The sequence below is a fragment of the Acomys russatus genome, chromosome 5 (genome assembly GCF_903995435.1).
Source record: "Acomys russatus chromosome 5, mAcoRus1.1, whole genome shotgun sequence".
NCBI classification, from domain to species: Eukaryota; Metazoa; Chordata; class Mammalia; order Rodentia; family Muridae; genus Acomys; species Acomys russatus.
This window is the reverse complement of record NC_067141.1, coordinates 36880640-36899650: the sequence shown is the minus strand read 5'-3', so window position 1 is coordinate 36899650 and position 19011 is coordinate 36880640.

Below are 19011 nucleotides of genomic sequence, written 5' to 3'. Positions count from 1 at the left end.
ACCTCAAACCACCACCCCACCCACTCACCCCGACAGCTTTTCTCCCATTGATCCTATTTCTTCTTCACCTTATTTATTACATTCCCTCAATCAGTACCCAACTGGCTGGCACCTTATAAATTGGGACACTTTGTGGTTTTAGAGGCAAAAGCATCAAGAACTTGAAGGAAGAAAACAAGGAAGCTTTGGGAGGCCAGATCCTGGGGGGCCTTGACCCCAGATGATTCTTCTCTTTTCACAGGAGGAAGCCAGAAGATTAAAGATTGCCTCAAGCATTACTGAAGACAGACTCCTCAAAGGTTTTCCCACTTTTGATGCTTCTGCCCTGGGCAGGTAGTTCACATGGGCTAGCTAGCCACTGGGTCATCACCTATGGTTGCAGGAAAGGGAAATCCCCTCAACTACATCCAGCCCTTCAGAACTGCAGCTTCAGGCTTGAGACTTAATGCTCTAAAGATGTACAAGATCTCAAACACTTCCCAAGGCCAAAACACTTCCCAGAGCTGTAACACCTCTCAGAACTATGACTGCTATCTGCCAGCATCCATCTGCTACCAAAAGTTCAAATCCATTTCATTTAAATCCTGCCTGACAATTTTTTGATTTATTAGGTTTGTTTGTCTAAACTGACAATAGTCCACCCCACCATGTATCCTTCACTGTCTGTCCACTTCATTCATAGAGGAGGATGGGATGAAACCCTAACTGGAGACAAGACATACTCCTCTCCAGGAGGGAACGTCCCAATTTACTAGAAATAGTCACACAACCGGGAGCAACATTTTACAATTTCCTGACACCTACCATAGATGCTCTTAGTTCATGTCTTAGTTATTTTTCTATTTCTATGCTAAGATACTGTCTTAGCTGGTGTTTTATTTCTGTGAAGAGACATCCTGACCACAGCAATTCTTATAAAGGAAAACATTTAATTGGGGCTGGCTTAAAGTTTCAGAGGTTCAGCCCATTATCATCGTGGTAGGAGACATGGCATCATGCAGGCAGACATAATGCTGGAGAAGATGCTGAGCTCTCTACATCTTGGTCTGCAGCAGCAGAGCGAGAGGGAGATACACTGGCCAGATGTAAACTTATAAGTCCTCAAAGCTCATCTTCACAGTGATGAAAGTCCTCCAACAAGGTCACACCTCCAAATAGACCGCTGTGTATGGGCCAAACATTCAAACACAAGAGCCTATGGGGGCCATTCCTATTTCAAACTACCACAGATATCATGATCAAGGAAATTTATAGAAAAAAAAGTGTTTATTGGGGCTTACAGTTTCAGAGGGAGAGTCCATGACCATCATGATGGGGAGCATGGCAGCAGGCAGGCAAGCATGGCATGGGAGCAGTAGCTGAGAGCTCACATCTGATCCACAATCACAAGGCAGAGAGAGATAACTGAGAATGACATGGACTTTTAAAACTTCAAATCTACCCCCAGTGAAACACCTCCTTCAACAAGGCCACACCTCCTAATCCTTCCCAAACAGTTCCGCCCACTGGGGACCAAGCATTCAAATACATGAGACTACAGGGTCCGTTCTCACTCAAACTACTACATTTCAGTATTTTAAATTAATCTACTAGATTATTACATGGCTAAGGCACAGAACTTCTAGAATTTCTAGTGTAGAGACATACAAGCCTTCAAAATGAACACAATATGAATCATTCATATGGCCTAAGGCCAAACAACCCTGAACATGCTTGATCTCAACTCAACTACTCACATGATGGAAGCCCAAGATAGCTGAAACTTTTGTGAAATTGTCCAGGAGAGTAGTTTCTCCACTGATCTCCATGTAGATTCCAGATTAATTTTCATTGGGTGATATCAAATTCATTTTTAAAAAAACATTTTGTTTTGAATTATGTGTCTATGCCAGTGTGTCTGTGCATAGGTATGTACATGATCACTGGTGGCCCCAGAGGCCAGAGGCATTGGATCCCATGCACCAGGAGTTACAGTTGTTAACTGCCCAGTGTGGGTATTGGGAATTGAACTTGAGAGCGTAGGCAGAACAATATGTATTCTTCACTTCTGAGCCATCTCTGCAGCCCAGTGATGACACCATGACTCTGTGAATCAAAAAATTTTAATGCTTTGTGTCTTCCGTTTTGATCATCAGCAGGATTTAGTGCACATTTAACAAAAAGTATATAATTGTTGCTTATATTCTCAAGGATTGTGTTTTTCTCTTTTTGTCCACATGCTGTCACCAGTTCCACTGGAAAAGAGTGTGAGGTGCAGCTTTGCACGCAGGAAGTTTATAGGGCATTATCTTGCTTATTAACTTGCTTAACAGCTCTTATAAGGAATCTAGGGAAGGTCACAGGGCAGAGGGAAAAGGTGAATTGCTGAGGGCTGTAACCAAAATGTTTGCTGAGTCAATTAAAGCGTTGAAGCTGGGGCAGCCTTTCAGAAGATACTCTCCATCAAAATGTGCATGCTAAATCTTTGTGCCCTGTGTTTGTCAGTCAGCAGCTGTAGCCTCTTCCTGGAAATGGAAGCCATAGGCTGGAAGAGGAAGCTTTCTTCTACCCAGGGTAATGTGCAAAGGGCAGTTCCTTTATAAAGTATTGGCAGCTCTCAGAAGCGGGACTGTCTTCATCCTGAGGAGAAGATGGACAGCTCCCTACAGCATCCTTTTCCTATTATCTTTCTTTCTCCTTTCTTCCTTTCTATTTTCTACCTTTTTGCTTGTGATAGTTATTGCCATTTCCTTCATGAGTCACATGTAACGATTCTTGGCCCTTTGTTTCACATTCTTTCATCAAATACAGAGCCAAATTTAATTACTGGGATTAGCTACTGTGAGCAAGCCAAATTAAGCACTAAATTCAATATGTTCAATAATGGTTATGAGTGAATAAACAAGGATTAGTCTAAATATTGTATTTGGGGGGCCAGGTGTTCAAGGCAGGCAGATATCAGTAATATGAGGCAACCAGGGACAAAAGAGCAGTCTTTTCTCAGGGAAAGTGCCTCCCCTGGTTCCCACAAGGCTTTCCTAATCCCTGACACATCCCTCACCTCCCATCACGATGACTGACGTGCAGCCTCTGGCTCCGCTTAAAATGCTCTCACCTGCTCTTCCACCTTGCCTTCCTCATGATTCTCATATCAAAGGGAAACATGATTGACTTTCATTTATTTTGAGTCCAGAGCTAACAGAAGTAGCTTGTATTTCTAGCCAAGATAAGCTTTCCCACCATATGGGTGTTAATTACAGACTTATGTTAGTTGATTGATTTAAAGAGAGGGCAATTGAATATATCCATAGTTTTCTGCCGGTCCTGTGTAGTGCCTTTTAATTACCTGCATAAATGTGTTTAATGGCCTCTTTAATGCTGAAAATAAGGCTTTAAAGTAGGTCATTTGGGAAATTAGAGATTTAAAGATTGAGGTGGAAATTATGGTTTAGTTCAGCAGTGATTAAACACCTAGTTTCTTGAATAGTATTAAAACAGATCATTTGAAATAATCAGAATATTAAATTATATACCTATTGTGTGTATCATTTAATTAGAAGTCCAGTGAAACAGAAAGATAAATTCAACTAAACAGCATTTACTTATCACAGTGTTCAAACATTTTTACAGATTCTCAGGATGAACTCTTTCAATGAAATTCCCCAGGGAGAAAATATTGTGATAGGCAAGGGTGTATTAAAATAACTATGACAGCATATTATCTATATTGTTTCCGAGTAGAGAGTGGGGTCTGATTTTCACACATACTCTGGTGCCTCATATTTGACCACGTCCCCTAGATGGAGAGAGGCCTGGTGGCACTCAGAGGAAGGATAGCAGGTTACCAAGAAGAGACTTGATACCTTAAGAGCCTATACAGGGGGAGGAAGTCCCCCTCAGTCACAGTCATCGGAGAAGGGAATAAGGGGAAAATGTGAGGAGGGAGGAATGGGAGGATACAAGGGATGGGATAACAATGAAGATGTAATATGAATAAATTAATAAGATATATTTTAAAAAAGAGTCACTAAGCACACCTAGAAATGTATGTACATTAAAAATAAAGAGGGAGGCGATGGCCCGGTGGGGAAAGGTACGTGATGGGCAAGGCTGAGCTTGATCCCAGAACCCATCTAAAGATGGCGAGAACTACCTCCCCAAAGTGGTCCTCTGACTTCCACACATACACAATGGCATGTCAGTTATACACGTAAGTCATGCCCCCACACAGTAATTAAAAAACAAGAAGTATGTGCTCATTAAGTGTTCAGGTATTGCCAACTTTATACATTAGTCACCTCTGACTGACATCAGGAGGGCAAAAGCATTCACGGAGAGTGGGACTTTTATTGGTATCCCAGAACAACTTCTGGCATATAGCGGCAGGTGGCAATGAGTGTGCATCGAATGGATAAATGGAAGGACAGAGAAATCAAACCACATAAGCACCAAAGGCCTTTGGAATGTAACCAGCCTGCAGCCTGTAGATCATATGAGACCAAAACCAGTCGTGAAAGTGGCCCAACACAAAATCATAAACAATGTTTTGGGGGAGGCTTTTGTTTGTTTGTGTAACTCGATTGTGCAATTCTCAAGCATAAGTTTCATAGATGACAATGTCATAACAAAATGGCAAACGGTTGAACATGCTTGGATCATGGGAATAGCTGTGAAAGCTTGACACTAAGATGGCTAACAGAACAACTAAATAAAGGTCAAAATACAAGGACTGAGATGAGCATTTGGCAGGGGTTCAATTGTGGTAGCCTTGCTATGTAGCTCAAGCTGACCTGGAACCCATTCTGCTCCTACACCTAGTATCCCAAGCACTGGGATGCTGGACGGTACCATCCAGCCCTGCTGGAGGTTGTCATTACAGCCTTCCTCCTCCTAGTCCTCTTTTTCCGATTTTTTTTCTTTAAGATTTATTTACCTTTTCTGGTGGTGGTGGTGGTGGTGGTGGACACCTTTAATTCCAGCACTCTGGAAGCAGAGGCAAGCAGATCTCTGAGTTCAAAGCCAGCCTCATCTACAGAGGGGTTTCCAGATAGCCAGGGCTTCACAGAGAAACCGTTTTGGAAAACAAACAAACAAGATTTGTGTGTGTCTGTGTGTGTGTGTGTGTGTGTGTGTGTGTGTGTGTGTGTGTGTGTGTGTGTGTGTGTGCCTGCTTGTCTATATGTACATGCTGAGGCTAGAGACATTGGATCCCTCTATACTTGGAGGTCCAGGCGCTAGGAACTGAACATGGATCCTTTGAGAGCAGTATGTTCTCAAGAAGTGATCTTTTCATCTCTACAATTTTCTTCTAAGGTTAAATCTAGAGATGCTTGAATTAATTCAGTTTAACCCATCTTTAATCTAGAACTTTATTTTACTTTTTAGGGCCACAATACTTAGAGCTAATGTGACTACTTTACACTGAAGGCAGGTTTCTACTCAGTCTACCAGATACCTCCCTGCTGTGATTTCCAAGATGAGATCTCAGGCATGGGTACCGTGCACTTTGAAAGGGATCCAGTCCCTTCCTGACATCCTGCTCACTTACACTTCAACATCAACAGCTGTGTGACCCCTGCAATATTGTAGAATGACAGACTGTGGCCACATTCCTCCTCCTCCTCCTCCTCCTCCTCCTCCCCTTTCTTCTCTTTTTGTAACCTAAGTTGAATCTGATCAGTTTTATGAACTCTTCCCATTTCCCTCAAATAGCATTAGGTGCTTGCAGACTTCCATTCACACTGAACATGTATCCATTTTGGCGGTGAAAATATTATATCAAAATTGATTTTATGTCTTTTTTTCCCTACAGATTCAATGTCCCTTAAAGGAAGAGTATGTCTCCATATCTATATATAACAAAAGTCAATAGATGCTTGACATATATTCCTTAAAGTACAGATTGGTCTGGATTTATGAACTTTAATATATCTGTCAATATTTTGAGAAGAGGTTAGGTTTGACCATTTATCCTTAAGGGGATATATGTTACTAACACCTAAAGTAAGAAAAATCTTTTTCTATTGAAGCACTGCAGCTGTTCCTTCACTTTGCCATTACAGTCTGTATTTTCCCATTAGATTGAGCCATATGAAATTGATGAGAAAAATATTTCTAACGTAGAGATAATACTGAGTACTATCCTTTGACCCAATTTAATAGTGTCAAAGCATATCCTGCAGACAGTGTCAGGCAGAGTAGAGGACAGGAGAAAAAGACTCAATGACAAAGACTTAGGTTTTATTCAGGAGAAAATATAATCCATTGGAAACGCTGATAGAGATTATGAGCCTTGTGAGGGTTATGTTCATCAAATAGGAGAGAGCTGTGGGGGAGGACTACGGTAAATGACCACTGTACCTGCGGTATGGTGGAACTTTTGGACCTGCCATCAGTATAAATAATAACACAGAGGCTTTGTAATATTTTAAAAGCTTAGGCCTTTAAGCTATCTAGCTTGACCCGACTAAAGCTAACACTATGTCCCGCCATGTGGCTAGCTCTACCTCTCCCCCTGTTCACATGCCTCGGTTCCCCTCTGTGTCAGCTAGCGAATCTGCCACCTTTGCTTTCTCTCTCCCAGATTCTCTCTCTCTCCTGGAAGTTCTACCCTCCACTTCCTGACCAGATATTGACTGCCAGTTCTTTATTACAACCAATAGGAAAGTGAGGAGGGTAAATATTTACAAAATATAAGACTGGCGATGGGCCAGAGAAATAGCAATACCAATGTCCGGCTCGTACTTAGCTCTTCTTGTTTAGCAGTCAACAACTGAATATACAGAGGCACACCTTCACACATTGTATCCCAACACTGTGGTCTGTAGCCATGAACCAGAAAGGAAGAAAACGAGTAGTCCTGTGTTGCATGTAAATAGAAACTGTACCTGTAGTATATAGCCATGCCCTAGAAACAAGGAAGAGGTCTGAGTTGCATACGTAAATGCAGTCGGGAACCAGAAATGCCCCTCTTACTACTATTGTCTCTTTCTTTTCAAGTATTTTGCAATTTAAAGCATTTTGAAAACTAAATCATGACTATGAAGGTTTTACTATATAATCTATTTTATGGTTCATCCTCGAATTGTAGTACACTATTTGAAGAGAGTTTTAGGAAGGCAAGCATAGCACACTCTCCAGGCGTGTATGTGTAGCAAAGCAGCACGCACAGCTCCACTTATGTGTTTCTGAATACGCAGTTTGCAAGACTCTCTCTCCGCTCACGCCTTTTTCCTATCATTTCTTCTTTTTAAAGTTTTTTCTCTATTGGCAAAAAACTCAATGATCAAGGGATATGAAAAAGACTATGCCAAATTCCCTTAGTCATGTCATCTGGAGACAGACTTCTACTTTCTAGCCTAATTTCCCTCTGGCTTTCCTATTCAGATACATCAAGATGACGAGTGACTGAACCCCCTGCATATTAAAAAAAAAAAAAAAGTCAGATATCGGCACCATTTCCCCTCCAATCTGCTTAACTCAAATATACCTCCTTTTACAATTGATATGATTATTTGAATGGGTATGCTTAATGTAACAATTTCTTTAGTAAGGATAGTTAGTGCTGTTTATATTCCCTTATTATAAACTTATACACATGCTAATTTTTCTAAAAATACAAAATATTTGCACATGAACTCCTATTCCAGTTGTTTCTGTATTCTTGTTTAAATTTCATTTTCATCAGTTTTTTTAATTACAAGTCAATTATCACATCTGCCCAAAATTGTCATATTAAAACGTTCTGTGCTGGGCATAGTGGTGCATGCCTTTAATCCCAGCACTCAGGAGGCAGAGGCAGGTGGATCACTGTGAGTTCAAGGCTAGTTTGGTCTACAAAGTGAGTTCAGGACAGCCAAGGCTACACAGAGAAACCTTGTCTCGAAAAACAAAAACAGTAACAACAAAAAACTTTCTGTATGTGAATTGCCCACTACAATACCTGGCTCAGAGTATAATTTAATATGTGGCATATTTAAAATAATTTGATAAAGTAGACTCTTAGTTGGAGGTGAAATACAAATTGTTCATTTCATTGGAAAAATTGATTTAGTTTTAAAGTTTTCATAAGAGTATGTATTGTATCTTGAGCACACTGCTTCAGGTATCCTCCACTCTTCCTCCTTACCGTCTCCCACTTCTGTAGTCCTCTTTCCTCTCTAGACAGTCTCACTCTGTCATGTCATTTGTACATCTGTGGTTAGGATTGTATTTAATCTACATAAAACCTAGGAATGACACTGAAGGAATCCATAAGACATTTGCCTGAGCCTGGCTTCATTTGCTGAAAATGAACATCTCCAGGTGTATTCATTTTCCTGAAAACAACTTAATTGTTCTTTCTGACTGAAAAAGACTCCAGTCTGTATAGAAGGCACATATGCTTTAATTAGTTCTTCTGTTGCCGAATCCCCAGGTTGTTCCAAAGCGTAGCTACTCTGAGTAGCACTGCAGTACACACTGAAACGGGCTACTCTCAGTGATGTGCTAACTGGAAGTCTTATGTGCAAGTATCCTGGAGTGCAAGACTTAGTTTTAGGTTTTGGGGAAACCTCCACTCTGACGTCCACAGTGGCTGAGCTTGTTCACATTCCTGCCACTGGGAATGTGGACAGTTACTTCTGTCCATGTCTTAGCCAGCCTTTGTTATTTTTCTTTTTAATTTGTACTTAATGAGTATGTGCCTGTCTGCATGTTAATGTGCCTTGTCTCTGTGCCCACAAAGGCAGAAAAGGGCATGGGATCCCCTGGAGCTAGAATTGTAGGCAGTTGTGAGCTACCTGATGTGGGTGCTGGGAATCAGACTCTTTCACACTTAGTCCTTTGCAAGCACTCTTAACTGCTGAGTCATGGCTCTAGCTCCTGCTATTTGTTTTCATGGTTATTGCCATTCTAGCTGGGTAAGAGGGAACCTCAGTGTAGAGAGTTTGTTTTGAGACAATGTCTCATGTACATCATGCTGGCCTTGATTTTCTAAATGTAGCCAAAGATGACCTTGGAGTTCAGATCCCACCTCTCCAGTGCTGGGATTACACAGCAATTCATTGGAATTATGCCCAATTAATAAGGTGCTAAGTGTTGGATCCCGGCTCTTGTGCATGCCAGGCAAGCATTGTATCAAATGAGCTGCATATCTCACCCTCTGTCTTAGGTTGGTTTTTTTTTTTTTTTCCGTGTGTTTATTGGCCATTTGTATTTCATCTTTTCAGATTCACTTGAGGGTTTCATTTCATTGGCTTATTTATTGTGTTGTTAGATTTTTTTTTTTTAGGTGTTTGAATTCTCTGTATATTTTAGACACCAGTTTTTTTTTTTTTGTTTGTTTGTTTTGTTTTTTGTCAGATGTCATGGTTTTAATTGGCAATGTGACACATTCTACAATCACATGACAAGAGTCTCAGTCAGGGAGTCTCTACATCACTTGGCTTATATCCCTGCCTGTGGGGGATTGTCTTTATGCTAATTGATGTGAGAGTACTCAACTAAAGGGGATCTAATGGTGGATGGCACCATTCCCTGGATTTGAGTCTTGTCAATTAGAGAAGACAGTGACGTGAGGAAAGGACACACCCACCCATTTCTCTTTGATGCGATGTATTGTAACCTGGGATTGAATTAGCACAAACTCTTTCTCCTGTAAGTGTCTTTTTTGCTGGGGTATTTTATCACAGCAACAGAAAAGAAACTGAGACAGATTTATAGCAGCCAAAATTGTCTTCCATTTTGTAGGCTGTTTCTCCACTTATTGTTTCCTTTACTATACAGAGATCTTTTTGATTTTTTAATTTATTCTTCTCTGATACATCCTGAGCCTCTTAAATTTCCCATGAGATTCCATTTTTCAATTGTTGTCCTAATTTTCAGAGTTTCTATTTTGTTTGTTTGTTTGGGTTTTTTGTTTGTTTGTTTGTTTGTTTTGTTCTATTGTTTATTGTACTTCTTCCTCTAGCAGTTCAGAGTCACATGTCTTACATTAAGGCCTTTGACCCATTTGGAGTAAACTTATGTATAGAGTAAGAGACAGGTACTTTTCTTCCCCACATGCAGACATTCAGGTTTCTAGGCATCATTTGTTGAGGAGGACATATTTAGTTCAATGTGGTTTTTTTTTTTTTTTTTTTTTGACATTTTTGTCAAAAATCAAATGGTTATTGCTGTGTGGGTTTATATCTAGATCTTCTATCCTATTATATCAATCCATACATCTGCTGCTGTGCTAGTGTAATTCTGGTTTATTACACTGCAATATAACCACAATGTAACTTCAAGCTAGGAACCATTCTTCTTTTCCTCAGGGCTCCTTTGGCTTCCTGGGCTCTTTTAGCTTCCACATGAATTCTAAGATTGCTTTTCTAATCATATGTAAAATGGCATTGGGATTCTGATGAGAATTGCATTCAATCTGTGCGTTGCTTTTAGTAAGACAGCTATTTTCACAATACCAAATTTTCCAAATCCTGAGCATGGAAATGCCATCTTTTAGTATCTTCTCAATTTCTTTCTTCACTGTTTTCAATGTAGTGGTCTTTCACTTCCTTGGTTAGTTTTATTGGAGAGAGAGAGAGAGAGAGAGAGAGAGAGAGAGAGAGAGAGAGAAAGAGAGAGAGAGTAACATGTGGGTACGGGGGGGGGGGTGTGTGCTTGAGTGTGCACGCACATGTGGAAGTCTTTATCACATTCCAACTTATTTTTTTGAGATGGAATCTTTCACTGAACATGGAGATTGTGGTAGACTATTAGGCCAGTTAGCCTCAAGAATACACTAGTGTCTGCTGCAACACTGGGGTTTTTACCTGGGTGCCTGGGATCTGATCTTGAGTCCTCACTTGACCCACTGAACCATTTTCCATTCCCCCTATTCATTTTTTTTTTTTTGACATTTTGTCATAGTGTCATATTGTTACTTATCAGTTCTAAGAGTCTTTCTTTCTTTTTGTTTGTTTTTATTTTATTTATTTATTTTTTTAGACAGAATTTCTCTGTGTAACCCTGGCTGTCCTGGACTCCTTTTGTAGTCCAGGCTAGCCTCAAACTCACAGAGATCCGGCTGCCCCTGCCTCCCACTTCTGGGATTACAGGTGTGTGCCACCACACCAGGTTTGGTTCTAAGAGTTTGTTTGTTTTTTAAAGATGTATTTATTTATTGTATATGAGTGCTCTATCTGTATGTACCCTGCATGTCAGAAGTGGACATCAAATCACAGTATAGATGGTTGTGAGACACCAGATGGTTGTTGGGAATTGAACTCAGGACTTCTGGGAGAGCAGGCAATGCTCTTAACCTCTGAGACATCTTTTTCCTTTTCTTTGTAACCCCTTTTACTGACTTCCTTCATTTTACTGCTGTAACTAAGACTTTAAGGACTCAGTTTGCTTTAGTCATTATTCTATTGCCCTGAAAAGACATCCCGACCAAGGCCTCTCTTACAAAAGAAAGTATTTAACTGGGGGCAGGCTTACAGTTTCAGAGGAGTTAGCCCATGGTTATCATGGTGGAGACCTGTCCACAGGCAGGAATGCATGGGGCGCTGGAGAAGTAGCTGAGAGCTTTGCATCCTACTGAACAGATAGCAGGCAGAAAAAACAGAGGCAGGGGTGGGGGGTGGAGGGGGAGAGGGGAGGGAGAAGTTGCAGGAGAAGGAAAGAGAGAAGGAGAGAGGGGCCTGAAACCTCAAAGCCCACCCCTAGTTATTCATCTCCTCTAACAAGGCCACACTTGCTAATCCTTACACACGCTGATCAACAAGGGACTAAGTATGCAAATATATAACTCTATGGGGCCGGGCATTCTCACTCAAACCTGTTGAATGCCCAGGGGGGAGTAGACTTACGTCTCTTACTCCTGGTTTTGTTTGTTTGTTTCTGTTTTGTTTTTTGTTTTGTTTGGAAATGATTTGAGGAGGATTTTCTTTCTTCCCCATTTAGTTAAGCCTGGCTATGAAATGACCATATAATTTCTATTGAACCTCAAAGAAGAGGAGTGCAAATGTCTAACATAACCAAAGAAGAATGAAAATTCATTTGGAAATTAATCCACTAGCAATATGATGCTGAAACAAAAAATGAAGCCAAGTTTTTGTTTATTATCACAAAGTTGCAATCAACTAAGACTTTTCTTAATTCTCCATGGGATATAGTCTATATAAGAAACATAATGGTTCAAATGATCAAAAAAAAAAAAAAAAAAAAAAAAAAAAAAAAAGAAAAGAAAAAGAAAAAAGTAGTTAAAAAATAGTTAAAATATCATAAATTAGTATTATTAATGTGAGACTTCTAATATGAAATTTAGTTTAAAAGATATTTTAATTTTATTTTATAAAAATAAAGATTTATTTATACCACTATTTTTATGTTTAATAAATAGGCAGTAAGATAATAAGATAAGGTAATAAAGGTACCAGATGCCAGATACTATGTTGTAAAGTTGTTTATTAAATGAGGATGGGGAGAGAAGGAAAGGGGGCAGGGGATGCCCTACAGAGAGGCAGAGACAGAGACAGGAAGAGTGAGAGGAGAGAGAGAGAGAGAGAGAGAGAGAGAGAGAGAGAGAGAGAGAGAGAGGGAGGGAGGGGCAAGGTAGGAACTGTCCTTTTATATAGCCCTGAGCAGGGCCACGCTGCACGGCAGGTAGGCAATGACATCTCAGGTAGGCCAACTGAAACAGAATGCTAATATTCCTACCTTTTCCTATAATTAAAAATATGAGGAACATTGGATTTTTAAAAAATGAGGTAAGTTAAAGTACATAAATGTAGATTCATTGGAAGCAGCTTTTGGCTGCCATGTAAGGGGAAAAGAGAGAGAGAAAAGCAACAGCAACAAAATGTCCAGATTATGTACTGAAAGGGAAGCCAGGAATGGTGGTGGTACAAGCCTTTAATTCTCCAGCTGGGGAGGTAGAGACAGGTGGACCACTGACTTCCAGACCAGCCAAGGGTACATCATTGGACCCTATTAAAACATTATCATTATTATTATTATTACTATTATTATTATTACTATTATTGTTGTTATTATTAGTAGTAGTGATAAGGTGATTCCTTTAGTTGAAGGGTGGAAATTTAAAACATTCCACTAGATGGTGCTCTTTTAATTTTCTGGAGGGAAGATCTGCAGCAGTTTGGATCAGTAGCTGATGTCTACTTTAACATTTAATGAAACTAAATTAGTGGATCTGACTCAGAATCTCCTTAGCTATAAAAAGGAGAACAGACAATATGAAAATGTAAAAATGTGGTAGTTAATTGAGATGGTTCTCCTGAGCAGCAACAACATGTTACTCCCAGGCAGATTCTGGGAATATGTGTGTGTTTCTTAAGAAATGCCTTTATAATTTATAACAATGGGGATTTCTAGACATTAGTAGACTTTACTTAATAACTGGGTGTTGAACTAAGCAATTCCATCAAAACACACACGAGGTTCAAATATATCAACAGCCCTTTTTATAATTACGAACTTATCTTTTATGTCTGACATTGCACATACAAAGGACAGAAGGTACCTCTGCATGATATAGACTTTTTTCCTTAAATTATCACAAAGGAAGGAACAAGAACAGAGAAAGGAAATTGAGACTGCTGTCAATATTCAAAAGTGCAAATGATCAGAGTTCGTTTCTGGACGATCTCTCATCTGGATGAAATAGTGCCGCAAACATGGAGGCTGGTTGGGCCGAATGAGCAAGGCAGGCAGCATGGTCACAGATTCAGTTCACAGTGGGCTGCTGAATACCCTGCTCTCTGCCACTGACAATCAGAGTGAGTTTTAGTAACTCTGATGGTAAGATCTACCTTCCTCATCCCTCACCTTGACCATCTCACTTTGCTCTCTGATTCTTGATTTCCCAGGTCCATGACCCTTGGGCTCATTATATATTTATAGGCTGACTGTTGCTTTCATGTCTCTTTTCTCTTTTTTGATGTGTGTAGGGTTATAATTGTTTCGATTTTGCAGAAACGACATGTAACTTTTCCAGATCGGCTATACCATTTCACACTCTCATTTTTAGTATGTGAATGACCCTGATCCTCCATAGCTTCACTAGCATTTGCACTATTTTTTAAAAAACTCATTGAGATGGTGGGTAGTTGGTGGCTGCCATGTCCACAGGGAGCGTGACACATTCTGTAGATGGCAGCCTCTGCAGCAATTAGGACCAACCAGGATCCAGCCCAGCTTCTCTTCCTCACACCAGAGCCGCCCCCCGCCCTGTGGGAAAGTCACCAGTGTCGGGGCGAGGCCCTGGGGGTGCCATCAGGCTGCTCCCTCAGGAGCCTTGGCTGCTGCTGCTGCAGGAGCCACCAGGATCAATGCTATGCTTATGGCCAAAGGGAAGCTGAAACTATATCCAGAATGCTGCAGAAAAGTTTCAAGCTCCCGGCAAAGGTCTAACTAGCAATAAAAGTAAAGATGACCTGGTGGTGGCTGAAATAGAAATCAGTGATGTGCCTCTGATGTGTAGGAACTTGCTGACTCAAGGACAGACTCAAGATGAGATTGGCTTAGCGGGGCAGCTGTGTCAACTCAGGTACAGTTCATGACGACTGAGGAGAAGGCCAAAGTGGGGGTCGGCCATTGTATCTTCATGCTCAGGGGCGGACACAGGAGTTAGTAGGCAGGTCTTTAAACCAAGTCAAAGCTATAATAATCAGCAGAGTGGTGAAGACTGCCACAGGGACAGGTCCAACTTTTCATGGTGCAACGGTCACTGTCTATCACCAACCAGCTCCCATTACTCAGCTGTCTCCTGCTGTATTAATCAGAAGCCTTTCTTCCAGTCAGGAGGAGGTTTTGGCAAGAGCTTCTTATATTCTATAATATTATGAACCAATGCCATCTAAGTAAAAATCTTCATATTGAAAAAAAAACTCTCACTGATAGGTTGTTTGGAAAAAATTCACTTAACCGATTGCAGCTTTTATTTTTATTTCCCTAACTGATAGTGATGTTGAAGAGGTTTTTATTCATTTATCTGTTTGTCTTTGGAAAAATATCTTCTCAAACCAAGTCTTTAGGCAGACTTTTGAGAGTTCAAATACAATTTCCTATCAGGTTTGGACTATGCTTATGTCTCTTGGCTCTAGTCTGGAGAAGCCATTTCCATGTAGTTTTCCAGAGAGTTTATCAGACAGCATATATGATACAAAACAATACTGACAAATTCCTCTTTGCCAGTTTAGAAGAACAAATTCATACTTAACATAAAAAATTTCAACTTCAAAAAAGAAAATACAAATTGTCAAAAATCTCCACCATCTAGAAATAACTATAGTTAACATTTGGTGAGTATATTTCCAGGCTTTTGTATTTTCTGTACAATCAAAATAAGCTGATGACTCATGATGCTATTCTGTACTTTCTCCCAAGATGTGATCAATACTTTCATTTTATTGATCTTCATTACCATTTTAGTGCCTGCACTGTTAACCTAGTATATGCATCTATATGCTTACTTACCTAGCTTTCTATTACTGGATATTAAGTTTGCCTCTATAAGCAAAGGTTTAATAAATGTTTTGATAAGGATAGTTTTTTTTTTGGATATTTTGTAATTCATTTCTTAGCTTAAATCTCTAGAAGGATTGCTGATCCAAAATTAATATCCATCTACATATAACTATACCCTATGAATATATGCACACACATAGATGTATCAGTTTGTTGATATTTACAGGCTGCCACTTAGAAAGATTGCGTCCATTTATAGTACCATCAATATTGGCTGTAAGATTCTTTAAAAGTTCTTTGCTTTCCAACAAGCTTTATTTTCTTTCCTTTTAAAGATGGGAATAAGCCAAAGCAACTTTTCTTCCTTTCTTTCTTTCTCCTCCTCCTCTTCTTCTTCTTTTTCTTCTTCTTCTTCTTGTTGTTGTTGTTGTTGTTATTATTATTATTATTATTATTATTATTATTATTATTACCACCACCACCACCACCACCACCAGCAGCAGCAGTTTTCAACCAAGGTCCATGGCAATATGGCAAGGTGCATGAGTCTGTGAGACTGGGGTCTGTAAAGGTCTTGTACAATGCTCTACTTCTTCTAGGACATCTCTTGAGAATGTAGGTGACTTCAGTGGCTTCATAACCTGACCATCTGTCTTGGTAACTTTCAATAAGGACCTTAAATAAGGAATAGGGGAAATAGTACACTGATGGTATTTGCTTGTGGATGGAGAAAGTAAAATTTCTGAGAAAAACAAAGACCAGATTACTGTCACATATCCAAGCTACACAGATGGGAAGTTATGGCATATAAGTTGAAGACAAAACAAGACTCCTGACTGCAAACATTAGATGTTAATTGTAAACTGTAGGCTATTACAGTTTGCTATCATTTGAATATGCCCCTTTTTTTCATTTGACAAAGCAATGGAATATACCATTTAGATTGTGATCTAGAGAAAGAATGGCTTATATTGACATTCCAAAATTGACACTTCAAAAAAATTATTTTGGTAGTCTATGAGCTTATTTTTCAAGGTCCAACAGACATCTGATTTAATGACACACCTATCTTTTCCATAGGACATTCACGTATGTCTTTGCTTATAAGCTTCCCCAGATGGATTAAGCAAATAGTGTCTACATGCAAATGGTAAGTTCTAGTGACTAGGAACTATGTGTTCATTACTTGTTGCCTAACCTACACAAAAGGTTCAGTTTCAATATGCATCATATTTCTTCCTGTCTTTGGTCAGTAGATTTTTCAATGCTATTAAGCAATTTAAATACTCTTATATTTTATCATCATCATCATCATCATCATCATCATCATCATCAAAGCAGTATCCTCTTTCTCATTTCACAAAATTTTCCTTGATTGGAGAAAATTAATTTTAAGTTTTCAAGATACTAAAGATGATTTTTTTTCTTTTTGAGTTCTGGAAATTGTGTAACTTTCAACTTATAGTGTTAGGAATCACAGTGGAATTTTTTAACCTACCATATACCTATGTGTTAAAGGTACAATAACAAAATATGTTATAATCTGGGGCTTTTATTCCCTTCCTGGCATTTTAGTCCGACAGAGTTTCTCTGTAGCAGTTCATACTCTGCAGTACTTTTCCAGCACTTGCTCGAGAAATAGGTGTGGTGAATCAGGAAGTGCCAGTTTGGTTGTGACTTTGGAACATTTCCTATTACCTCAGCATCAAGACCATGAAGCTGACTTAGAAACTCCATAACGGCCCCATCAAATAGAAAGCTATGAGAAAATAACTAAGAGAATGTCAAATAAGCCAGGTGTGGTGACAAATTGCATTTATCCTCAGCGTTGGCGAGGCAGAGGCCGGCACACCTCCATGAGTGACGCTAGACAGGAATGTACAGTGAGACTCTGCCTCAGAGCGAGCAAACAACATGCCCCAAATATCCTTGGAGCTTGTTGTGACTGTCCTAGCCAAGTAAACTCCATCTTGTGCAAGAGGGGTGGATCCAGCTGTCACCACCACCTGTTCCGGACGACTGAGACTGAATTGCACGTGGCCTTAGGGAGGGACTAGAGCAGCAGTTCTCAACCTTCCTAAAGCCGTGGCTCTTTAATACAGTTCCTCATGTAGAGGTGACTCCCGACCACGAAGTTAGCTTCCTTGATATTTCATAACTGTAATCTTGCTACTGTTATGAATTGTAGTGTGAATATTTGTCTCGTCCGATGGTTTTAGGTGACCCCTGTAAAAAAGTCATTTGCATCCGGGATTAGTCACGACCCATAGGTTGAGAATCGATGGACTAGAGATACCAATCCAGAAGACTAGAGGACTGGAGCTCCACCTATGAAGCTACAAAGGAGAAGCCTTCATCCCTGTTGGATAAACACGTTTCAGGTGTGGCCTTTTGGGCAGAGGAGCACCCACATCCCTTTAAGTGACCCTTCATCTATGCTCTTTAAGAAAGCTCAACAAACTCATTGGTTCTCCAACGTGAACTTTGGTGGAATCATCCCTCCGTTGTTTCTGAGGACTCTAAGAGAAGCAGCACCCTGGGATGAAATGTCAGCAACAGGCTCAAGAGTCAGCCGACTCAGCGGTCACTACCAACTGCTATTCCTCAGAGGAACCCATAGCCAGCGCCCACGTGGAGGCTCACAACCAGCTGTGACTTCACTCACTACCAGGGAGTTATTCGTGAGGACATCAGGCACAGATGTAGTGCTCAGGGAGACATACATGAGGTAAAATACCTATTACACATAAATAAAATTTAAAATTGTGTAAAATAAAAATCTGTACTTTTAGAATCTCGATAGAAAATTCATGAAAACACAAGGGGCCTATTTGGGAAGAGGAAGGGAATCAGTAGAAGGGACAAGCGAGGGTAATAGGTGACGGATATAAACGTGTTGTATCAAGCCGTTATAATGACCCCATTATTTTGTACAATGTATACCGTGTTCTTTAAAAGCTAAAAAAATTACTTTTTTTTTTTTTTTTTTACAAAGGCCAATCTTAAGCCTTTAAAAAACCTGGTACCACATGGTAAGGCAGGCTTTGTCATGTGAAGAGAAAAAAGTGTACTGTTGCCTCTGAAATCCCCAGAGGATTAACGTCAGCTCTCTGTCTTATGACCTTCAGGCCTTTGGGAGTAATTTCCAAAGAGCCCAAGAGTGAAGCAGAGAACGCCCTACTTATTTTAGGTCAGTCACTCAGGAAAGGCTCAGGATTGCCTAGTCTCTGCTGTCTTGGCACTGGCTCTCACACGTGCTACTCTTTGAAATGATACGCAGCTTCCACAGAAATGACTTGACCGAAAAAAAGCGCCAAGTGAAGTTGCACGTTAGGGTCTTGGAAATTCTCTCCGAAGTTGACTCTCCCTCACCCTCCACTTGGCACAGATTCGCAGCTGGGGAACCAAGTGAAGGCACGTGAGGGGCCAGCTAGCATCCTTCCCAGGAGCCCGGACAACCCCAGGAGCGCACCCTAGCACCAAGGCTGGCAGAACCTCACAACCGGCAATAATGGGGGGAAAGCGCCCTTGGAAACTGCCTCAGGAAACTTCCCGCATCCACGCACCGAGCCGCATACAGCC